Genomic DNA, 23,044 nt, shown 5'->3' on the forward strand with positions numbered 1-23,044 from the left:
TCCGTCCAAAATTTGGCGTTCGTAATATTGTGTCCAAACTTAGTTTAAGTTCGAAGATAAGCCATATGGGTCCACTCCTTCAGGTACCTCCCCCACAAAAGTTCAAAAATGTTCGGAAAAATTGTGCGCCCGATAACTCTTGAAGGGAGTGGCCGATTTGGTCCATACTTTACACATCCTAATATATTTGTCCATCCTAGTAAAACAAAAATCAAAGCGATTCGAGAGCAGGTCCTAAACTGAACTTATCCGAAATTTTGTGTGGGAGGTACCCGAAGGAGTGGACCGATTGAGTCCATATTAGAACCTCATCTAGGTCTGGTAGACATTTCACGAGTTGCAAATTATGGACCGAATCGGTTACTTCTTTCAAGAGTTATCGTATGTACAAATTGTTCGAACATTTTCGGACTTTTGTGGGGGAGGTACCGGAAGGAATGGACCGATATAACCCATCTTCGAAATTAAACTAAGTTTGGACAAAATATTACGAAAGCCAAATTTTGGACCGAATCGGTTGATCCGTTCGAGAGTTATCGTGCGCTCCAGCCAGCCAGACAGACAGACGGACGGACATTGCTCAATCGACTCCAAATTGTCTGAAACACATTTCGTCCAAACATACTTGGGGTCTAAAACCATTGTTTCGATGAGGCACATTTGCCCGTATATACTAAGGTGGGGCGATTTGAACACCACCACGGAAATTTTGTGTGGGAGGTACCCGAAGGAGTGGACCGATTGAGTCCATATTAGTACCTTATCTAAGTCTGGTACACATTTCAAGATGGGCAAAGTATGGACCAAATCGGTTACTCCCTTCAAGAGTTATCGTGCGCACAAATTTTCCGAACATTTTCGAACTTTTGTGGTGGAGGTACCGTAAGGAGTGGACCGATATAGCCCATCTTCGAACTTGAACTAAGTTTGGGTAAAATATTACGAAAGCCAAAATTTGAACCGAATCGGCTTTTCCGTTCGAGAGTTATCGTGCGCTCCAGCCAGCCAGACAGACAGACAGACAGACGGACGGACATTGCTCAATCGACTCCAAATTGTCTGAAACACATTTCGTCCAAACATACTTGGGGTCTAAAACCACTGTTTCGATGAGGCACATTTTGCCCGTATGAAAGTGTATATACTAAGGTGGGGCGATTTGAACACCACCACGGGCGCCTGGATTTTCTGATTATTGCGATTGTACTGAGCAAAAAAGTCCACTAGACCATATGTCTACGGTGAAAATCGAGCCCCCGGATTTTGACTTGAAGTTTTTTTTACCCCCAGTTTATGTATTTCGAAACGAAAATGTGTGCGCATGAAACACACCCAAACTTTGGTTTTGGAAATATTATTGCCTTTGATTTTCCTTCAAAACAAAAAACAAATTTGAAAAACACACTCAAATTTGGTAGTTTTTCTTGCGCATTCATTTTCTTATCGACATACATGAACAGGCCCTTAATGTTTTTTGTATATTTTGGCATATATGTAACAGCCAAACCACTGAGATCTTCGATCCAACACAAAGACAAAAATTGTAGCCAAGACAATAATTAAGAACTCTCTAGTACACAGCAAAAGCATTGGAACGCTCCTTCAGGCAGTTACGGCCCCGTGAATGTGCACATTTTTCGGAAAATATCGATAAATTACACTGTGCTATAAAATTTGACTCAAAGTCAGTGGGTGGAAAATTCCTTTTGGAGATGAAAGCCCTTGGTGAGTGTACTAAGAACGCAAAAGGACATTTTCAGGATAGGTCAAGTTTCTGAGATAAGGTTTGGCCAAAATATCCTTCAAAAAAATTTCAAGTCAAAATCCGGGGGCTCGAATTTCACCGTAGACATATGGTCTAGTGGACTTTTTTGCTCAGTACAATCCCAAGAATCTGAAACTCCAGGCGCCCAATATCACTTTTTTCCTTCTATACAAATCGCCCCGGCCTAGTATATACCCTCGTTAGCATAAATGCTGAAGGTATAAAAACTCAAAAGTTTAACTTTGACCTTGAATTTCTCTGCAACAATTAGACCGAATTTGGCGGCCTATAATTCGTCTGAAAGATTGTGTTATCTGTCTATCAAAAAAGAATTATGAAAATATCTCTAACCGTTCAAAAGTTACAGAATTTGGACCAGGAAAAAAACCATTCTGAACCACTGTGTGTCGGTCCATTCCTTTTAGTACCTCCTCCGCAAAACTTTTGAAATGTAATCCTAATAAATATTTTTGTCGGTTCATACGTCCAAAACTTTGAAACCCCCTAAATATATAAGTTTTTTGGGAAAAAGTGTTTCAATTTACACAGGCTGAGGGTCTATCTCTGTGGGCAAAGCCGACTCATTTACTCATTTTATTATACCCTCCACCATATGGAGGGTATAATTAAATTTGTCATTCCGTTTGTAACATATCGAAATATTCGTAGGAGCCCCTATAAAGTATATACATATATTATTGATCAGCATAAAATTCTATGTCGATTTAACAATGTCCGTCCGTCCGTCTGTCTGTTGAAATCAAGATACAGCTCGCAATTTTAAAGATAGAGAATCAATATTTGGTACAGAACGGTACCTCCAGATATTCGGTATTTTGGAGGTTTTAGCTTCATTATCCCACCAAAATGGCTGAAATTTGGTATTTAGTTATCGTTGGGTGTATAAAACTTTCCACTTGAAATTTGTTGGTATAGGTTCACGCCTTCATATAGCCCCCATAGAACGGTACCTACCGATATTCGATATTTTGAAGGTTTTAGCTTCATTATCCTATCAAAATGGTTGAAATTTGGAAATTAATCTTCGTTGAGGATATAAAACGTTTCACCTAAAATTTGTTGGTATAGGTCCACGCCTTAATATAGTCTCCATAGAACGGTACCTCCCGATATTCGGTATTTCGAAGGTTTTAGCTTCTTTATCCCACCAAAATGGCTGAAATTTGGTATGTAGTTATCGTTGGGTGTATAGAACTTTCCAACTGAAATTTGTTGGTATAGGTTCACGCCTTCATATAGCCCCCATAGAGCGGTACCTCCCGATATTCGGTATTTTGAAGGTTTTATGTTCATTATCCCACTAAAATGGTTGAAATTTAATAATTAGTCTTCGTTGAGGATATATAACGTTCCACCAGAAATTTGTTGGTATAGGTCCACGCCTTTATATAGCCCCATTTCCGACTGAAATTCGTCGGTATAGCTGCACGTTTCGATATAGCCTACTAGAACAATACCTCAATATCCCACAGATATGACTGAAATTGGTGTATTGTCTTCTTCATATTGTCTGCTCCTTTTTATTGTACAGCGGATAAAAAAATTAAAATATGCAAAAAAGTTTTTTTTCTATTTGGACCTATTTTAAAAAAGTTATGAATATTTCTTTGCATATAGTTTTTACAGAATTCTAATTTTTCAAGGAGCGATATCTCTGGAGCCGTTAGTCAAAAAATCTGAAAGTATACAAAAATATTTTGCTGATGAGCTGCATAACGGCAGCAAAAAATAAAGGAAATCAAAAACCTCATTTTGAAAAAGTGTCCGATTTCACTCAGAAATCCCCTTATATACGTTTATGTGTTATTTTCAACATTTACGTGGGAAACTACTTACTTATTTAATAATAAATAATTCTTCATAAACCTCACAGACAATTTTTCTTCATATCACACCCTACAAACATGCAAATTGCTACTGGTTACAGCATTCATCAAATCATAAAAAAAACTAACCACAAAACTTGATCTTGCAACAAAATAATGTTTGGTAATTGAAGTGATTATTTGGATAATATATTTTTTCCCATTATTTGGAATTGGTAGTGCGAAATTATTATGCTGTTGTGGCAACGTTATTATTACACATATGTATGTAGGTAAGCTAATATCTTTACAATGCACATTCCGGTAAGTGGTATAAAGAGGAAATCAAAATTAAATTTTTTTAATTCGATAAAATTGCATTGTAAAATGTCTTCGATTACATTAATTTGTGAAGTACTATTTTTCAATTTCTTAAATCGGCTAAAAATCACTTCCACGAAATGCCCAATTTCTGACGACTACAGTTTACTGTTTGCAACAAAGTATCACTGCTACGATCATAGCAATTCATCCTTAATGGTTTTTGAAACCACTAACATACCAATCTGTCACATAGTAATGTGTCAATACGATTACAAGCAACGATTGAATTGTACTTTTATCTATCGTCAGCTTTCTTCGAAACCTTAGGAACGAACACAATAGTTAGCTTTAGAAATGCCGTCCTTTCAAATAATAATGGCAAAATAACATTTCTGTGTGCACTTTGTGATGCGTATGAACACAAATATTTAATTGACAATGGCATATCTTAGTGTGTCATTTGCTGGTGGTAAATGATATTTTAAAAATTTTACGGTAAATGATTTCTCACCAAATAAAAGAAAATGTGAAATGTATTAGAAACGGATGTGTTTCAGAACATTTATGTTTTAAGTTTGTATTTTTTCAATTAAATGCAGTCTTTGTCTAATTTTAGAAAGCCTGAGTATATTAATATAATTGTTAAAACATCGTTTATATTGTATTTAAAACCTAGAAACACCTAAAATGCCGACAAACTGCAAAAGTAAATTACCTTGACAAACTAGTAACTGGAACAGCGACATCATTAAATTCCCATCTTCCTCCAGCCATTAGAATTGCGGATATTTCCGGGTTTAAAAAAAGCTAAAAACAAAAGTGTGGCATGTTTAAGTTTTCTAGATTACCAATTTATTTAAATTAGCTAAGATGTTCTTAAATCTTCAGCACACAGAATAAAACCAAACGGAATATTTTCTTAGAAATTCGGTTAGGACTAATGATCTTTTAGTGCTCCCTTAGGCAAAAATAAATATCACTTTAAACTAGGCCAAGTTTAAAAGTTGGAACAGTTAAGTTCAGCAAATATTCTTAATTGCCACATATAATGTGATGTAGCTTGTGTTCTGCTGTAAAAATGAATGGAAATTGTTGACTTTTGATCAGCAACAAAATCGAAAATAGTTATGTAGGTAATGATTAATGTCGTTTAGTATTGGTGTAAATAAAAATCTTGGCTAATTGTATAATTACATATTTAGTGTAAATGAAAGTGTGAAAGGTGTGATTATAATTGGTCATATCGCTAACTTACCGAAATATTCTGTAATAATAAGACAAATAGAGACCTAATTACGTTGTAAGATAGTTATAGCATCGCACTATTTATATATCCGTCAAGTAAATATTATTGAAATGCACTCTCACAACATAATAGAGGTAACTTTATAATTGTAATTTAAACTTTTGACTACGGCATATTGTCGTTATATACAGTGCCGTTCACATGAATAGAACCATGGTATAATAAGAAAGGTATGGCAGATTAAAATTTTTTCCGTTAGTGACCGACTTGTGTCAAACCTATTTTGATATGTTATGTTTTGATTGTTCACATTATGACAAATTTCGAAGAGTAATTAAATACACGCATACATAAAATTTTCATTTGAAACAAAAATAATTTCTTTTTATTAATTTTTGTCGTTTAGAGTTAAGCTTGATGATCAAAAATTTGTTGCAAGTGAAAAAGGAAAGCCAAGGACTCGAACCCACTTACTTACTTACTTAGCTGGCCCATTACAGAACATTTGTTCCATAGACCGAACTAAGAAAAGATCTCCAATTCTCTCTGTTTCGTGCTTCGCTTTTTGGAATACCGCGCCTTGTCATCTCTTCATCCACTTGTTTGCGCCAACTATTCTTTGGCCTGCCAATTCTGCGTGCACCGCCATGTGGCTCAAATTTATACGCCTTTTTAGCGGGTTGTGTTCGCGGCGGTGCCGAGGTATACGAAGTCTTTTACTACCTCAAAATTATAGGAAGCAACTTCAACAGTTGGTCCGATCTCAGTGGACGCATTGCGCGTCGACACCATCAGCTTGGTCTTTTCGCCGTTTACCGCCAGACCCACTTTAGCAGATTCTCCTTCGACCTTCATAAAGGTATCGGTTACTTCTTTTACTGGTCGTCCCCTGATGTCTATATCATCAGCCTAAGCAAGTAACGTGTGGCTATTGGTGTAGGTTGTGCCACTTCTTTTGACGTTTGCCTCTCGTATAACCTTTTCTAGAAGGATGTTGAAAAGATCACACGAAAGGCTGCCTCCTTTCCTGAAACCTCTTTTGGTATAAAACTCTTCGGAGAGGTTCTTTCCTATTTTAACTGATGATCTTGTGTCAGTTAGAGTGATTTTACAAAGCCGAATGAGCTTTGCAGGGATACCAAATTCAGACATTGCTTGGAATAACTTTGAACGTAGCGGGCTGTAGAAGGCTGCTTTATAATCGACAAAAAGGTGGTAGGTGTCGATCTGCATCTCTTGGGTCTTCTCCAGGATTTGCCGCAGGGTAAATATCTGGTCAATGGTGGACTTGCCAGGTCTAAAGCCGCATTGGTATGGTCCAATTATTTCGTTGATCATAGGCTTTAGTCGTTCGCACAAGATAGTGTCAGGGATACTATCTTGTAGGCGATAGGGAGAAGACTTATGCCCCTATAGTTGGAGCATAAAGTCTAATCTCCTTTCTTATGGACGGGACACAGGATGCTCAGGTTCCAATCGTTATCAGCGTGTCGCCTCCGGTTTCAAACAGCTCGGCTGGTAGGTCATCGGCTCCTGCCTTATTATTCTTCAGTCGGTTTATTGCTGTCTTTACCTCATCTTGGCCGGGTGGTATACAATCAATACCATCTTCTGGGATTGGATCTGTGGTATCTTCGTCGAATTCGCTACTATTGGATACCAGCAGTTTGGAAACATGCTCTTTCCATATCCTGAGCACACTATCTGTATCAGTTACCAGATTACCTTGCTGGTCTCTACAGGAGGATGTGCCAGTTCCAAAGCCATCAGTTTGATGTTTCACTCTTTGCTAGAATTTTCGGACTTCATTCTGTTTCCTGTACATCTCGATTTGTTCACACTCCCGCTTTTCCATCTCTCTCTTTTTCCTGCGGAACAGACGTTTCTCCTCTCTCCCGATACCTCTCTCGTAAGCTACGCGTTGCTACGGATTGTAAAGTAGCCCTATATGCCGCATTTTTCTCTTCGGTAGCAGCACGACACTTCTGGTCATACCATGGATTCCTTGGTGGAGGTCTCTGGTATCCATGTACTGATTTTGCGGCTGTTTGCATGGAGTGGGCAATGTTTTGCCATTGTCCTGATATGTTATCGGGACGAGGAGTGCTTTGATTAAGCAGTTGCGACAGGTGAGTGGAATATTCTGTGGCTATCTGTTGTGATTGCAGCTTACCGATGTCCAACTTCCGTGTTGTGTCTGTTCGTACTTTGTTTGCTACGTTTAAGCGGGTGCGTACCTTTGCTGCAACGAGGTAGTGGTCCGAGTCTATGTTTGCACCTCGGAACGATCGTACATCCAGATGTCAGATGTTTCACTGTGGAGACTGAATTTCCCGACTGTTGGGCCAAAGATATTCTCCTTTCCAATTTTGGCATTAAAATCGCCTAGTATAATTTTAATGTCATGGGCAGGGCAACGGTCATAAGTTTCTTCTAAGCGCTCGTAAAATATGCAATTTTTACGATTTAATATTTAAAATCAATTTTTACTAAATAGGACTTAAAATTTTTGTAATTCAGCGTATTTTAATAAAAAAAAATTCAAGAAAATCGAAGAATAAATCGCCAAAATTGTATCCCACTCTGCAAACTTTTTTTCTATTTTTTATTAGATATAAAATAAAAAATAAAAAAAATCTATTTGGACTAATATTGAAGAAGTTATGGGTATTTCTTTGCACATATTTTTTACAGAATTCAACTTTTTCAAGGCGCGATATAACTGGAAGCTTTAGTCAAAAAATCTGAAAATATACTAAAATATTTTGCTGATGAGCAGCATCAACACGGTAAAAAATAGAGGAAATCAAAAACCTAATTTAAAAAAAAAAACGTTCGATTTCACTCAGAAATCCCTACATACTTTATAAGGCCGCAAATTATTATTTCAATGCGTTACAAATGGAAGAACAAACTTAGTATACTATCCATACTATGTTGGAGGGTATAAAAATAACCCCTGACAATTTAGAGGATCTTAGATAAAAGTCTGGGAGCAAATGATCCCTTGGCTGATAGTGCGAATATTTGGGCCTCCACAAAAAACGCCCTGCTATTAGAGTTGGGCAATATAGTTCCTGGAGCGGATCGATATTTCTAGTTCCTTTTGCCAAAAGGAACTAGCTCCTTAATAAAGTTCCATAGTTCCAAATAGTTCCGAGAGCGATATAGTTCAATGAATCTTTCTCTTTCATCGTTCTTTCTATTTCCTTCGTTCCAAATAGTTCCGAGAGTGAAGTACTGAAGTGAAGTACGAAACTTTTTCTTTTTGTTTTCATCTTTTGATGGATGAATTGTCAAAAAATAAATAAATTGCATCGATGTAACGAGGATGTATTTACGTTTATTTAACAATGTGATGAAGAAACCGAAAGTGAAAGATCGAAGTGAGTGTGGAATTAAATAAAGAAAATGAATTATATAAATGAAAGGAATTATATGCACGGCTGGAACTATATGAACTAAAGGAACTATATAAATGAAAGAACCGGATATAGTTCCAATAGTTCCCTGTCCGGAATAGTTGCTTGGAACTAGTTCGTTCCGGAACTACACAACTCTACCTAATATGGAGAACAATTGAAAACAGCGTAGATTATATTGAAACTTTAAAAATTCCGAAAACGTTGACTTTTATCGACAATTCTATGCAGAAATATTTTATAACTGCAACAGAGACTAAATACAAAATTTTAGCTATTTCGGTTGAATAATGTGGCTAAAACCTTTAAATACCGAAAATCGGGAGATACCGTTTTATGGGGGGATCTACACCGACTATTTTCTGGACGTGGACCTATACCGACTATTTTCTGCCGGAATGTTTTAATCCCCCAACGAAAACTTAATAGCAAATACCAGCTTCTTCGGTTGGATAATGCAGTTAAAACCTTAAAAAATCCCAAAATCAGAATAAGGTTCTTTATCAAAGCGTTGACCTGTAGTACGGTTCTCCAACTCATTTTTTGAGTTACCGACAAAAATCGATAAAATGAAAATACTTATAATTTCGTTATTTAACGAAATTTTTCGGAAAGTTAGCGACCAAAAAAAAGTAGTAAGTAAAGTTCTACCGATAGCATGAGCGCAGTCAACTTTTGTTTGAATTTTTCATTCATAGTTTTATGTCTTAATGTTACAGAATCGCACTACCGCTCCAAGTAATTTCTGGAGAAAAGTTTTGTAGCCCAAGAGAAGCCCTTTCGGTGCGAACCTCAAATGTTACCGTTATTTATCGCTATTTCGGTAAAAAAATGTAGCTAAAATGCTCATAATACCGAAAATTGCGAGGTTCCGTTATATGAACCTTTGTTGGGAATTTTTGAAGAAGAAGTTTCGTGACTCAAATTACGAAAAGTTCAGTTAAAAAATTTAGCTAAAACTCTGAAAATACCTACAATTGGGAGGTTCCGTTATGACGACAATAGCAGAACATTGAACTATGTAGCAGTTTATTCAGGCAATATACCCCTAAATATAGTTAGTTGGGTATTTCAGTCATGTACAATTTCTCTACAAATGATGTCTGAAGACACGCCGTTCAAACTCGGCGATAAATAGTCGGTTCCAAATCATTGAGCTAATATTAATCGGGTTGCACTCATTGGCATAAGGGAAGTCTCTCCTGTCCTTTCTGGGATGTTTGGGGAACAATTATTACCAATAAATACAGATGTATATTCTGAGAAGCCGACCTCCATACTAAATTTCGTGACGATCGTTCCTTAATTGGACCTAGAGTTTGATAACAATTTTAAATGGACGGGCGGGCGGGCAACGCATAATTTAATCGCTTGATCTCGCTGATATATGAATTACATGAATTTTTCGAAAAACAAACTCATGCGGAATCTACCAACCTAAATTTAAATGAACCCTACTCAAAAACTAACAATTCTTTGAAAACTAAAATTTAATTACAAAATTCTCACTTTAAAACTTAAAATTTAAGTAAACAAAATAAAAGTGACTCGCATTCTAATACACATATTCTTTATTCCATTCCTGATATACACACACAACAATCCACCCAACAAATGTAAACAAATAACTTACCTTTACTACTCTGTCACGATAACATAATCTCTTAAATTAACAAGGGATTTTGCTTTCCGGGAGAACGAAAGAGATCTCATGGCAACGTAAGAGTTGTTCACAAGAAAACAAAAAACGACGATATACGAAAGATGACCGATTGAAATCAAACAAAAACCCTTTGCAAATTAATTATAGCTTCGTTCCCGTACTTTTTAATAGTAAAACTCGTAAAAGAGAGAACTGCAAACAATTTGTTGTCACACACAAGTTTTTTGAAATAGTTCGGGAACGGAAAAATGGATAATACGTCAAAAAAACTGGAACAAATGTCAAAGTCGGCGTATCAGCCAATCAGACGCCGGCAACCATGTTACTATTTTTTTACTCGCCCAAATTTGTCGTGTAAAAAGTTTTTAAAGAGAGCGTCATTCAGCGCCATTTTTATTTAAAGAGAAGTGAACATTTTACAACTTTTTTGTGTACGGGAACGCTTTTTCGAGTAAGATGTGTAAAAGTCGTAAAAATTGTAAAAACTTTTTAGTTCTGGAACACAGCTTATATTGGTAATTTTTTATGAAACATGTTATTTTTTGTTCGCTTTTATTTATATTTTCACGACACTTTCTATCGACGATGTTTTCGAGACGGCAAAGGAGACACAACAAAAAGGAACATAACAGAATTACACGAACACAACAAACCAACATAAATGAATAAAGGATAGCAAATTTATATAATTTCACAAATTGTACGAGTTCTGGTCAAATTCATTTATACATATATTGAAAAGTATAACGAAAAATTATTTTTACATACCCTCAGCACTTCATTAGCTTAAATAAATAACCGAAATTAGGCCGAATTAATGGCACGCGACACGAACAACGACTTTTACAACCCGCCGAGAAGAATAAAAAATAAACTGACCAAGACAAGATGTGACGTTGCCATATTCAAATTAATTGACTGAATCTCCACTATTTGATGACAACACCAAAATTTAGATAACTGTTGTGTACACGGAGTGTAATAGGTATGGGGAGGATATTTAGAATGTGTGATATTATAAAATAATAAGTCCCAATCTACATTATGCAAGTTTACTTGGGGCAAGTCTCTGTTTGTAGGAGAGACAGGTAAGGGTAATGGAAGAGTTGCTTGTATAGACGCAGGAGGTAAGTTTAAAAGGGAACTAGAAAAATAATCACAAGGAAAATCGCCTAATGTAAATTCGGACTTATGCTTGGTTTACATTCAGCGTCGATTCGTGATTTCGAAGGCGTTTCGTAATTTCGCTCGGAATCAAGCAAAATTTATCATGATTCCGCAAACAAAAATGAAATCATCTCATTTCGTGATTTCAGCGAAATCAACAACGAAATCACAGTACACATGATATACAACCCTGTTTTTGCCTAAAAAAGTACCAAAAGTTGCAACACTTTTCACGTATCACAATAAACAAGGTAGATGGTCAATTCTTGCAACAAAAAATTTTAGTATCAAAATTTGTAAACAATGTGAAAAAATATTAAACGACTCTGCTACAATGCTATTTTTCATTGTGTTCCCGTACTTTTTTAATGGCAATGTTAGAAAAAAGAGCGAATTTGTCAAAAATTGCTTCCCCATACAAATTTCTTAAGAAATACGGGAACGGAAAAATTACGGAAATTGCAAAAACTCCAGCACAAATGTCAAAATCAACGTATCAGCTATCATAGTAGATGCCAATGAACATGCTTGCTGCTAGTTTCTACTAGGCCAAAATTGTATGGCAGAAAAAAGGAGAAGAGGGTGTTATTCGGCGCTATTTTTGTTTAAAGAGAAGTGCAAGTCTTGCTAGATTTCGGAGTACGGGAACGCATTTTTAGCACTAAACGGGAAAACTACTGCAAGTACTAATATTGTGCAGGTTCTGAGCACAACTTTTATCTATTAAAATTTAGTATTATATCTGAACGATAAAATCATTTTTTCATTTGTTAGTACTATACACAATTAGTACGACATATAGATAATTTTACGATAATTTTCCAAATAAAGTTGTAAAGTTCCATATTGTCGTATATTTTTGATGATTAATTCAATTTACAACGACTTGTTTTGAAAATTCATGTTCGATCAGCTGCGCATATGCATCTACCTTGATCATTGTGATATGTTTGAAATCAACAAAAAATAAGTGTAAACACCGGGGTGTATTTCAGGATTTCGTGAAATCCAGTGGATTTTGGAGCGCAAATGTAAACTTGGCATTATAGAAGTTATAATAAAGGCACATTTTCAGGTTTTTTAATTCCACTGGGCAACATTTTCAAGGTGATCTTGTGCAAACAATTCGAACTGAGGATTTTTGAAAGTACAAACCCAAACGACAAGAAACCCTAGTTGGGTTTTGTTGTGTCAGATCCAGCTCGGATTTTATGGCCCCATCTAAACATGGTTAAATATTGAGTTTTGAAAGAAATTCGGGGCTATATCTCTGAAACCAATGCGAATCTTCTTCGGACCTCTGAAGCAAATTTGTAGATAAGGATATTGCAGCACACGTGATCAAAACATATTAGAAAATAACAAAATATTTGGAGAAATAATGATCTCATAAAACTACATTTATTGCGTCAAATTTCAATATACAAGGTGGCGCAAAAGTAATCCTTCTATCAGAAAATGCTATAATTTTTGCGATTGGCCCCTAATGTCAGTTCTGTTTTGACATTTGTGTAGTAAGCACACGTAAAATACACGTTAATAAACAATGTTACGCTACACTGCTCCAGAACGCGGAATATTGGTGACTATTTATTTGGCCAATAATCGGTCGGTGACTTTGGCACAACGTGAATTTCTTCGCAGACGTTTAGCCGCTCGCCTCGAAGAGACTGGCACAACACGTGATGCTGCCATGCATGGCAAACCCCGGAGTATCCGTTCTGCGGGAATATTGCTGCTGTAGCCGAGGATGTCATGGAAGCGCCGTCGACATAGGCCAGACGACGTGCCACGCAAATGGGTATCAGTTGACGGTCTTTACAGCGAATTTTGGTACAAGATTTGAAGATGTTTCCGTACAAAGTCCAGACGGTGCATCAGCTGTTAGATGCTGACCGCCAATTGCGTCTAACATACGATCAAGCCATCCTTAATCACCACCAACAGGAAGATGATTTTTCATCAAAAATAATCCTGAGTGATGAGGCGCTCCAGATTTCCTTTTGTGGGGATTTTTGAAGTCGCCGGTTTATGTCAACAAGCCTCAGACTCTTTCAGCTCTTAAAGACAATATCCGACAAGAATGTGAGGACCTATCGCCGGAAATTTTGGCCAAAGTGATGGAAAATGGCATAAAAAGGGCTCAAAAGACAATAAACTGTGGCGGCGGCCATTTATCTGATATCATATTCTCGACTTGATGTAAAAAAAAATTAAAAGACCAAATAAAAAAAATCGACAAGAAAAATCAAAGTTTTTCATTTTTTTTTTAAATTACAGCCAAAAAACTTCGGAGGATTACTTTTGCGCCACCTTGTATATACAAAAATGACACAATTTGTATACATTTCGCGCCGAATCTCCAAAGCCGTTAATTTTTCCTGAATATTTTCTTTTGGAAAAATATTCCCTGGAATGTAATACACAACTCTTCAGAACATGTCATTGTTGTAAAACCCGTTGTTTTCAGTACATTTTTCAACGACGATTTAATAAAAATGTCAATAATGTAGTGAAATCCAAAATGCGGGAATAAACTGTTGGTGTGAACTTTGTTTGAAATACGTGTTGTAAAAGATATGATGCAAAATACCGCTGAAACAACATGAAGTAGGCATATTAGAGTTTCAGAATGTTCTAAAGAATTGTTGAGAACTTTATTTGGAAGATTTTTGCAAAAGGTTACTTGGTTCAACTCCCAATAGTTTAGCCGATACTAACCAGAATTTCAGCAATTATGTAAAATTTTCTATATTTTATAGATATTGATGCCCTAGATGGAGTTTTTCTTATGTGGTTTTTACAAAGGATAAGTTTTACTAGTTTAGGGCTGCAATATTGCTAAAGACAGCAAGGCCAAATTCCTATTAGTTTCTGAGATAAAGGCCTGATAAATGCAAAAAAGTGTAGATTTAGCCCGGTTTATATGAGGCCATAAAATCCGAACTGGATCTGACAGGACAAAACCTACTAGGGTTTTTGTAGTCTAAATATGTACTTTCAAAAAATCCATACTAGAAGTTGTTTGCATTTTCAGTGTTGCATAGTGTATACCAAAATGAATGTCTCAACGAGCTGAGTCGATATGGCTATGTGTCCGTCCCTCCATCCGTCTGTCTCTCCATTAAGCCTTGTAATCTCGCTACAGGTCGCAATTTTGATCGTATCGTAGGTATTTAAACAGCGGAGATATGCAATAGTCCGTAATGCATCCCATTTTTCCGTTTTTTATGTAATCACGCAATTTTGATCGGATTGTCACGAAATTTTGGCGGTAAATGGGGGTCTCAAAGAGGAATATTCGGGTCGGAATGGGTAAACAACTTATGTGGAGAGAATTCAAAGTTTTATATGCGAATATCTCCGCTTCTAGTAAGGTATTCCAAAATGGAGGAAGAAAATTGCTCCGTTAGATCGACACAAAGTAGGTTGGCGAAGGTGGTCAAACAAGGGAGATATCACAATAGTTTGTAATGCATCCAATTTTTGCACTTTTTTAATCACGCTACAGGTTGCAATTTTAATTGGATTATCACGATATTTTGGGGGCCAACGGGAGTCCCGGAGAGGAAAAAGCATATTGGGTTTGATGAAGGTCGGACAATATTTCCTAAAAGAAATTTTTGTCAGTGAAAAGCTTATGCACAGCGATAATGTTATAGTGTATCACATTGGCGGCCCCGTCCCGACTGCAGCCTTTGCTCATTTGTTTCATAACTAAAGCTTAATGGCCGACTTCCGACGATAAAAACTAGACAATTCCTCGTATTTTTCACGTTAATCCCAATTAGGGTTCTTGGTGTCTATCATCCCCCGCGTTGCCTATATTTGTGTATAGGTAGTAGTGATATTTATGTAATTTTGTACTTCTCATGTAATTTTATATTCTTTATTGCTGATATACAATTCAAATAAATGAAAAACCATACACACACACACCTCTGTATAAAAAATAAAATGTGGTGTCTATCCCTGATCTGTATTTATAACCTTAAAGAAAAAAAAACACCACCATTCCACCTACGTGTATGTGAAAGTATTCATGTAACACCCAAAGTGAGAAGTTGATTTATAATTTTCATCCGGCACATTAACTAATGAAAAATAAATTTTCAAATAATTTGCCTCTGGTTTGCAGCGCTTCATAAAATTATGTAATTTTCGTGATTTTTCATTTTTGTTCTTAGCTGCTGAAGAGGAGGAGGCGGAGTAAGCAAAATATAATTTGGCCTCTAATGAGCTCTTGATATAATGCCGGTCATAAGTCATAATCCACTGGCATTCTCTCGTTCATTCTTCAATGCATAAAATTCTAACGCTAATATTTAGAAGATATTATTATTACAACATGCACAAAACCACCTGAAGCTGTAAATGAAAAACTAGCGAGAAATGAACGTATTTCATATTTTTCAGGTGTTAGAAGTCATCTATGTTGAGGAATAGGGCAAACAAAAAATCTGACGAACGTTCTCTTCTTGCTGCTTCTTAGATTACTTTATAGACAACACAAATAATAATCAGTCACCTTACGAGTCATGACACCCATCTTGTTAAAAAAGGCAAAATGTTTTTTTTCAGTTTGTTAGAAGTTTTCCTGAAACGGCTTGTTTGCCTTACATGATGCCTGTTGCTTTCCTGCTGTCTAATAGTAGCTGACGGTTCTTGATGGTTTTATGTGGTGTTTTTTGGCACTTTTAACAACACCACTTCAAAGAATGTGTTGTTTTTTCGGAATTGCAGTAAAAATATTCAAAAATTCAAATGTTTTCTTCATGCAGTTCAAGAGGGAGTTTATTACACCGAAAGAAATATGCATTTATCAACACTTTGCCATTTTATACTAGGAGGAATTTCAGAACTTTAGATCATTTCTGAAATTGTATAGCCTTTAGTAAGGTTGGTTTAAAAAAAAAGTCAAATGAAGAAGAAAAGGTCCACCTAAAAATCTAAATCCAAGCCTATGAGGACCAAAGGGTTCCCCTAACAATCTTTGAAAAACAAGGCTTACGAAGCCCTAAGAGTCCTTCTAAAAATCTTTAAAAAAATCCACGCCTATGAAGACCAAAGAGTCCTTCTAAAAATCTTTAAAAAAAATCCACGCCTATGAAGACCAAACAGTCCTTCTAAAAATCTTTAAAAAATCCACGCCTATGAAGACCAAACAGTCCTTCTAAAAATCTTTAAAAAATCCACGCCTATGAAGACCTTCCAAAAATCTTTAAAAAACCCACATCTATAATGACCAAAGGGTCCTTCTTACAATCTTTGAAAAATCCACGCCTATGAAGACCTTCCAAAAATCTTTAAAAAACCCACATCTATAATGACCAAAGGGTCCTTCTTACAATCTTTGAAAAATCCACGCCTATGGAAACCTTCTAAAAAATCTTTAAAAAATCCAAATCTATAAAGACCAAAGGGTCCTTCTTACAATCTTTAAAAAATCCACATCTATAAAGACCAAAGGGTCCTTCTTATAATCTTTAAAAAATCCACATCTATAAAGACCAAAGGGTTCTTCTTACAATCTTTAAAAAATCAACATCTATAAAGACCAAAGGGTCCTTCTTACAATCTTTGAAAAATCCACGCCTATGGAGGCCGAAGGGTTCACTTCGGAATCTTTAAAAATCCACGCCTATGGAGGCCGAAGGGTTCACTTCGGAATCTTTAAAAATCCACGCCTATGGAGGCCGAAGGGTTCACCTCGGAATCTTTAAAAAATCCACGCCTATGGAGGCCGAAGGGTTCACCTCGGAATCTTTAAAAAATCCACGCCTATGGAGGCCGAAGGGTTCACCTCGGAATCTTTAAAAAATCCACGCCTATGGAGGCCGAAGGGTTCACCTCGGAATCTTTAAAAAATCCACGCCTATGGAGGCCGAAGGGTTCACCTCGGAATCTTTAAAAACTCCACACCTATGGAGGCCAAAGGGTTCACCTCGGAATCTTTATAAAATCCACGCCTATGGAGGCCAAAGGGTTCACCTCGGAATCTTTAAAAATCCACGCCTATGAAGGCCAAAGGGTCCTTCTAAAAATCTTTAAAAATCCACGCCTATGAAGACCAAAGGGTCCTTCTAAAAATTTTATAAAATCCACGAATATGGAGGCCAAAGGGTTCACCTCGGAATCTTTAAAAATCCACGCCTATGAAGGCCAAAGGGTCCTTCTAAAAATCTTTATAAAATCCACGCCTATGGAGGCCAAAGGGTTCACCTCGGAATCTTTAAAAATCCACGCCTGTGAAGGCCAAAGGGTCCTTCTAAAAATCTTTAAAAATCCACGCCTATGAAGGCCAAAGGGTCCTTCTAAAAATCTTTAAAAATCCACGCCTATGAAGACCAAAGGGTCCTTCTAAAAATCTTTAAAAATCCACGCCTATAAAGACCAAAGGGCCCTTCTAAAAATCTTTAAAAAATCCACGCCTTCTAAAAATCTTTAAAAAATCCACGCCTATGAAGACCAAAGGGTCCTCCTAAAAAATCCTTGAAAAATTTAAGCCTATGAGAACCAAAAGGTCCTCCCAAAAAATCTTTGAAAAATATAAGCCTAAGAACACCAAATTGTCCTCATACAAAACTTTGAAAAACCCCCGTCTATGAAGATCAAAGATCTTCCTAAAAAATCCTTGAAAAATCCACGCCTATGAACCCAAAGGGTCCTCCTAAAAATCTAAGCCTATGAGGACCAAGGATCCTTCCAAAAATCTTTGAAAAATATAAGCCTAAGAGGACCAAAGGGTCCTCCTAAAAATCTTTGAAAAATCCACGCCTATGAAGAACAAAATGCCCTCATAAAAGTCTTTGAAAAATCCCCGCCTATGAAGACCATAGGCTCCTCCTAAAATCTTAAAAAATTCTAAGCCAAAGGGTCCTCCTAAAAAATTCTTGAAAAATCCACGCCTATGAACCCAAAGGGTCCTTCTGAAAATCCTTGAAAAATCTAAGCCTATGAGGACCAAAAAGTCCTCCCAAAACATCTTTGTAAATATAAGCCTAATTGTCCTCATAAAAATCTTTGAAAAACCCCCGTCTATGAAGACCAAAGATCCTCCTACAAAATCCTTTAAAAATCCACCCCTATGAACATAAAGGGTCCTCCTAAAAATCCTTGAAAAATCTAAGCCTATGAGGACCTAAGGATCCTCCCAAAAATCTATGAAAAATATAAGCCTAAGAGGACCAAAGGGTCCTCCTAAAAATCTTTGAAAAATCCACGCCTATGAAGACCAAAGGGTTCTTCTAAAAATATTTTAAAAATCCACGCCTATGAACCCCAAAGAGTCTTTCTAAAAATCTTTAAAAAATCTTCGCCTATGGAGACCAAAGGGTCCTTCTAAAATATTTAAAAATCAACGCCAATGAACACCAAAGGGTCCTTCTAAAAATCTTTAAACAAATTATGCCATGAAGACCAAAGGGTCCTCCTAAACATCTTTGAAAAATCCACGACTATGAAGACCAAAGGGTTTTTCTAAAAATATTTTAAAAATCCACGCCTCTGAACCCCAAAGAGTCCTTCTAAAAATCTTTTAAAAATCCACGCCTCTGAACCCCAAAGTGTCCTTCTAAAAATCTTTAAAAAATCCACGCCTATGAACACTAAAGAGTCCTTCTAAAAATCTTTAAACAAATTATGCCAATGAAGACCAAAGGGTCCTCCTAAACATGTTTGAAAAATCCACACCTAGAAGAACAAAATATCCTCATAAAAATCTTCGAAAGATCCACGCATATTAAGACAATAGGGTCCTCCTAATAATCTTTGAAAAATCCACCCCTATGCGACCAAAAAGTCCTCCTAACAATCTACGCCAATCACGACCAAAGGGTCCTCCTAAAAATCTTTGAATAATCCCCGTATATGAGGACCAAAGGGTCCTCCTAAAAATCTTTCAAAAATCCACGCCTATGAAGACCAAAGGGTCCTCCTAAAAATCCTTGAAAAATCTAAGCCTATGAGGACCAAAAGGTCCTCCCAAAAAATCTTTGAAAAATATAAGCCTAAGAAGACCAAATTGTCCTCATAAAAATCTTTGAAAAACCACCGTCTATGAGGACCATAGATCATCCTAAAAATTTTTTGAAAAATCCACGCCTATGAAGTTCATAGGGTCCTCCTAAAATCTTTGACACATCTACGACTATGAAGACCATAAGGTCCTCCCAAAAAACTTTGAAAAATCTATGGCCATGAAGACCAAAAGGTTCTCTTAAAAATCTTTGAAAAATCCACGCTAATGAAGACCAAAGGCTACTCCTAAAAATCTTTGAAGAAATCCACGCCAATGAAGACCAGAGGCTCCTCCTAAAAATCTTTGAAAAATCCACCACTACGAAGACCAAAGGCAACTTCTAAAAATCTTTGAAAAATCCAAGCCTATGAAGACCAAACGCTCCTCTTAAAAATCTTTGAAAATCCACCACTAAAGGTTCCTCCTAAAAGTTTTTGAATAATTTACGACTATGAAGACCATAAGGTCCTCCTAAAAAGCTTTGAAAAATCTATGGGCATGAAGACCATAAGTTCCTCCTAAAATCTTTGAACAATTTACGCCTATGAAGACCGTAAAGTCCTCCTAAAAATCTTTGAAAAATCCACGCCTATGAAAACCTAGAAATCTTCCAAAATCCAGGCTAATGGAGCCCAAAGGCTCCTCCTAAAAACGTTAACAAATCCGCGCCTATGAAGAACAAGGACTCCTCCTAAAAATCTTTAAAAAAATCTACGCCTATGAAGACCAAAGGCTCCTCCTAAAAATCTTTAAAAAAATCCTCTCTATGAAGACTAAAAGGCTCCACTTAAAAATCTTTGAAAAATCCACGCCTATGGAGACCAAAGGCTCCTCCAAAAAATCTTTAAAAAAAATCATTTCTTTAAAGACCAAAGGCTCCTCCAAAAAATCTTTAAAAAAAATCATTTCTTTAAAGACCAAAGGCTCCTCTTAAAAATCTTTGAAAAATCCAAGCCTATGGAGACCAAGGGCTCCTCCTAAAAATCTTTAAAAAATCCACGCCTATGGCGACCAAAGGCTCTCTAAAAATCTTTAAAAAAATCCACGCCTATGGAGACCAAAGGCTCCTCCTAAACATCTTTCAAAAATCAACGCCTATGAAGATCAAAGGCTCCTCCTAAAATCTTTGAAAAAATCCACGTCTTTACAGACCAAAGTCTCCTCCAAACATCTTTGAAAAATCCATTACTATGAAGACCAAAGGCTCCTCCTAAAAATCTTTAAAAAATCCACGCCAGACCAAAGGCTCCTCCTAAAAATTATTGAAAAAATCCAGGCCTTCTGCTTTTGCTTCTCTCTCTCTCCCACTTACAGTGTAAGTGAATGAATCAATAAACATCATTTGGTTGTGTTTTTTTTTTCACTCATACCTACATACATACTAAACCATTGATGGAAATTCTTGGGCGAAGCTGCCATAGGGTCATCCTAAAATCTTTGAAAAATCTATGAGCATGTAGACCATAGGGTCCTCCTAAAAATCTTTGATAAATCTGCGCCTATGATGACCACAAAGTCCTCCTAAAAAGTTTTAAAATGTCCACGCCTATAAAGACCACAAAAACCATTGAAAAATTCACGCCTATGAAGACCATAAGGTCCTCCTACACATCTTTGAAAAATATACGACTGTGAAGGCCATAAGGCCCCCCTAAAATATTTGAAAAATCCACTCCTATAGCAGTGTTCACCAGCGAGCCCGTACTGAGAGCAACTGAGCATACATTACCGTGTGTTTTGGATTGAAAGTTACGATAATTTGCTCTCAGTAGCAGCTCGCTGGTGAACATTGTCCTATAGAGACCAAAGGGCCCTGCTAAGAAACTTCGCCTATGAAAACCAAAGGGTTCTCCTAACAATCTTCGCCTATGGAGAACAAAGGATCCTCAAAAAACACCTTGGACAAATCCACGCCTATTAAAACCAAAGGGTCCACCCTCCAAAAAAGTGTTATAAAATCCATGCCTATGAAGCCCATACGGTAAGTGCTATTTTGGAAACCCGAGATTTTTTTCAGTGTATGAACAAGAAGAAGTGGTGACACCAACCTTCATAACTTGAATTAGAAATATGATGATTCTAATAATGATGTCTTCAAGAGATGAGAATATTGTCTTGTGATCGTGTCAATGTTGGCCGGGGTGGTTGTTTGCCTCCATAGCTTTCTGGTTGCTGATGGACTAACTGGCTGACTGGCGCTGTCAATGACAATATGCATACAGTCATTCGTATGACTTTACTAAGCCTTGGTCTTTCAATTTATTTTTACCGCCGACTGGATAATAACTACAGTGGCCTTAACACTATGGATAAATGCAAATTAGTAGCAAACGGCAACAACAAATCTGTTCGGAACAATCAGCCAATATGTTTGTGGTGCTTAGTTAGCGAGGAGTCTTAACCATTATGCTTAGATAGATAGGTAGGTTGGATGACTGGTAGGTAGAAGTGTTGCTAATAAATTTCTTTTGTTATTTCTTTTGTATTTGTTAACTAACTCTTGGCCAATGAACTTGTCGCTGCAAGCTAATGATTTGTTTTAGTCTTCTGACAACATGTGTACTATATGTGCTACTATGGGTACCACCTCCATTAGAGTCAACTAACTGCAACCAATGAAGCCAGCTAGCTAACTGCTGCTTGGAGTATCAAAGGTGGCAACAACATCACTAACTAAAATATCACGAATATTTTTGCAAGCATAACCGATTTTCTGTTGAATTAATGAGTGATTGTCAATCAGCAGCAGCCGTGGCGGCAGCATGTGAATGTGTTGGCAAAATGATTGACATTGGTCCCTAAGCCGACAAAAACAGGGGAAAGAATGTACACATCAGCATCATTTTAAACCGCAACAAACAGTAGGAGTCTTCTTGCTAATGATGCACGTTTGTTTTTTGTTTACAGTGTTGTTGTTTCTGTTGGTATGACAGGGCCAATATAAACCAATTTTGAGGCTGCTTTTGGTAATAATGAAAATTCCTCCTTGCGATTCAATTTAGAAGTATGCACATATTCTTTACTGAGTTGTTTAGTTTTTCAGTGGGTAATCAATTTAATGAATGAATTTCCATTGGATTGGGCATTCTCAAAATTAACTACGCTTTTGGGGGCGAAAAAAATGTTGGGGTGTTAATGAATGAAGCAAGTCGCTTGATGAACGGCACAATAACATGCAATTTTCAATAATTCGATACAATTGGGTTAGTAAGTTAGCAATGTGGGCATCTGGAACCATATGTAAGTATGTACATAGTAAGAAATATGTCAAATATATCATGACAAGATCAAATTACATAGATTTGTTGTGATAATCAAGTATACGTATGTGAAATTATGTATATGATCTGTTACTTCAATAAATTAGGGATAGTAACAACAAAACGTGGGTATCATTTCAAAATATGGGATAGTACAACTATGCCAAAGTTAAATTTGATTTCACATAGAAATAATTGTGTCAGTCATTGTTCATTGAAGATTTTTAGATATTCTTTCAGCTATGCAAGTAAAATTAACCCTTTGAACCCCGATTTTTTTCCGTCGAGATAAACATATTTGCTATATTCGGACCCTATAACTGACAACATTACCATTTTTACACACAGAGA

Source organism: Musca autumnalis, unplaced genomic scaffold, assembly GCF_047663935.1.
Source record: "Musca autumnalis isolate F117 unplaced genomic scaffold, ASM4766393v1 scaffold_1, whole genome shotgun sequence".
Lineage (NCBI taxonomy): Eukaryota > Metazoa > Arthropoda > Insecta > Diptera > Muscidae > Musca > Musca autumnalis.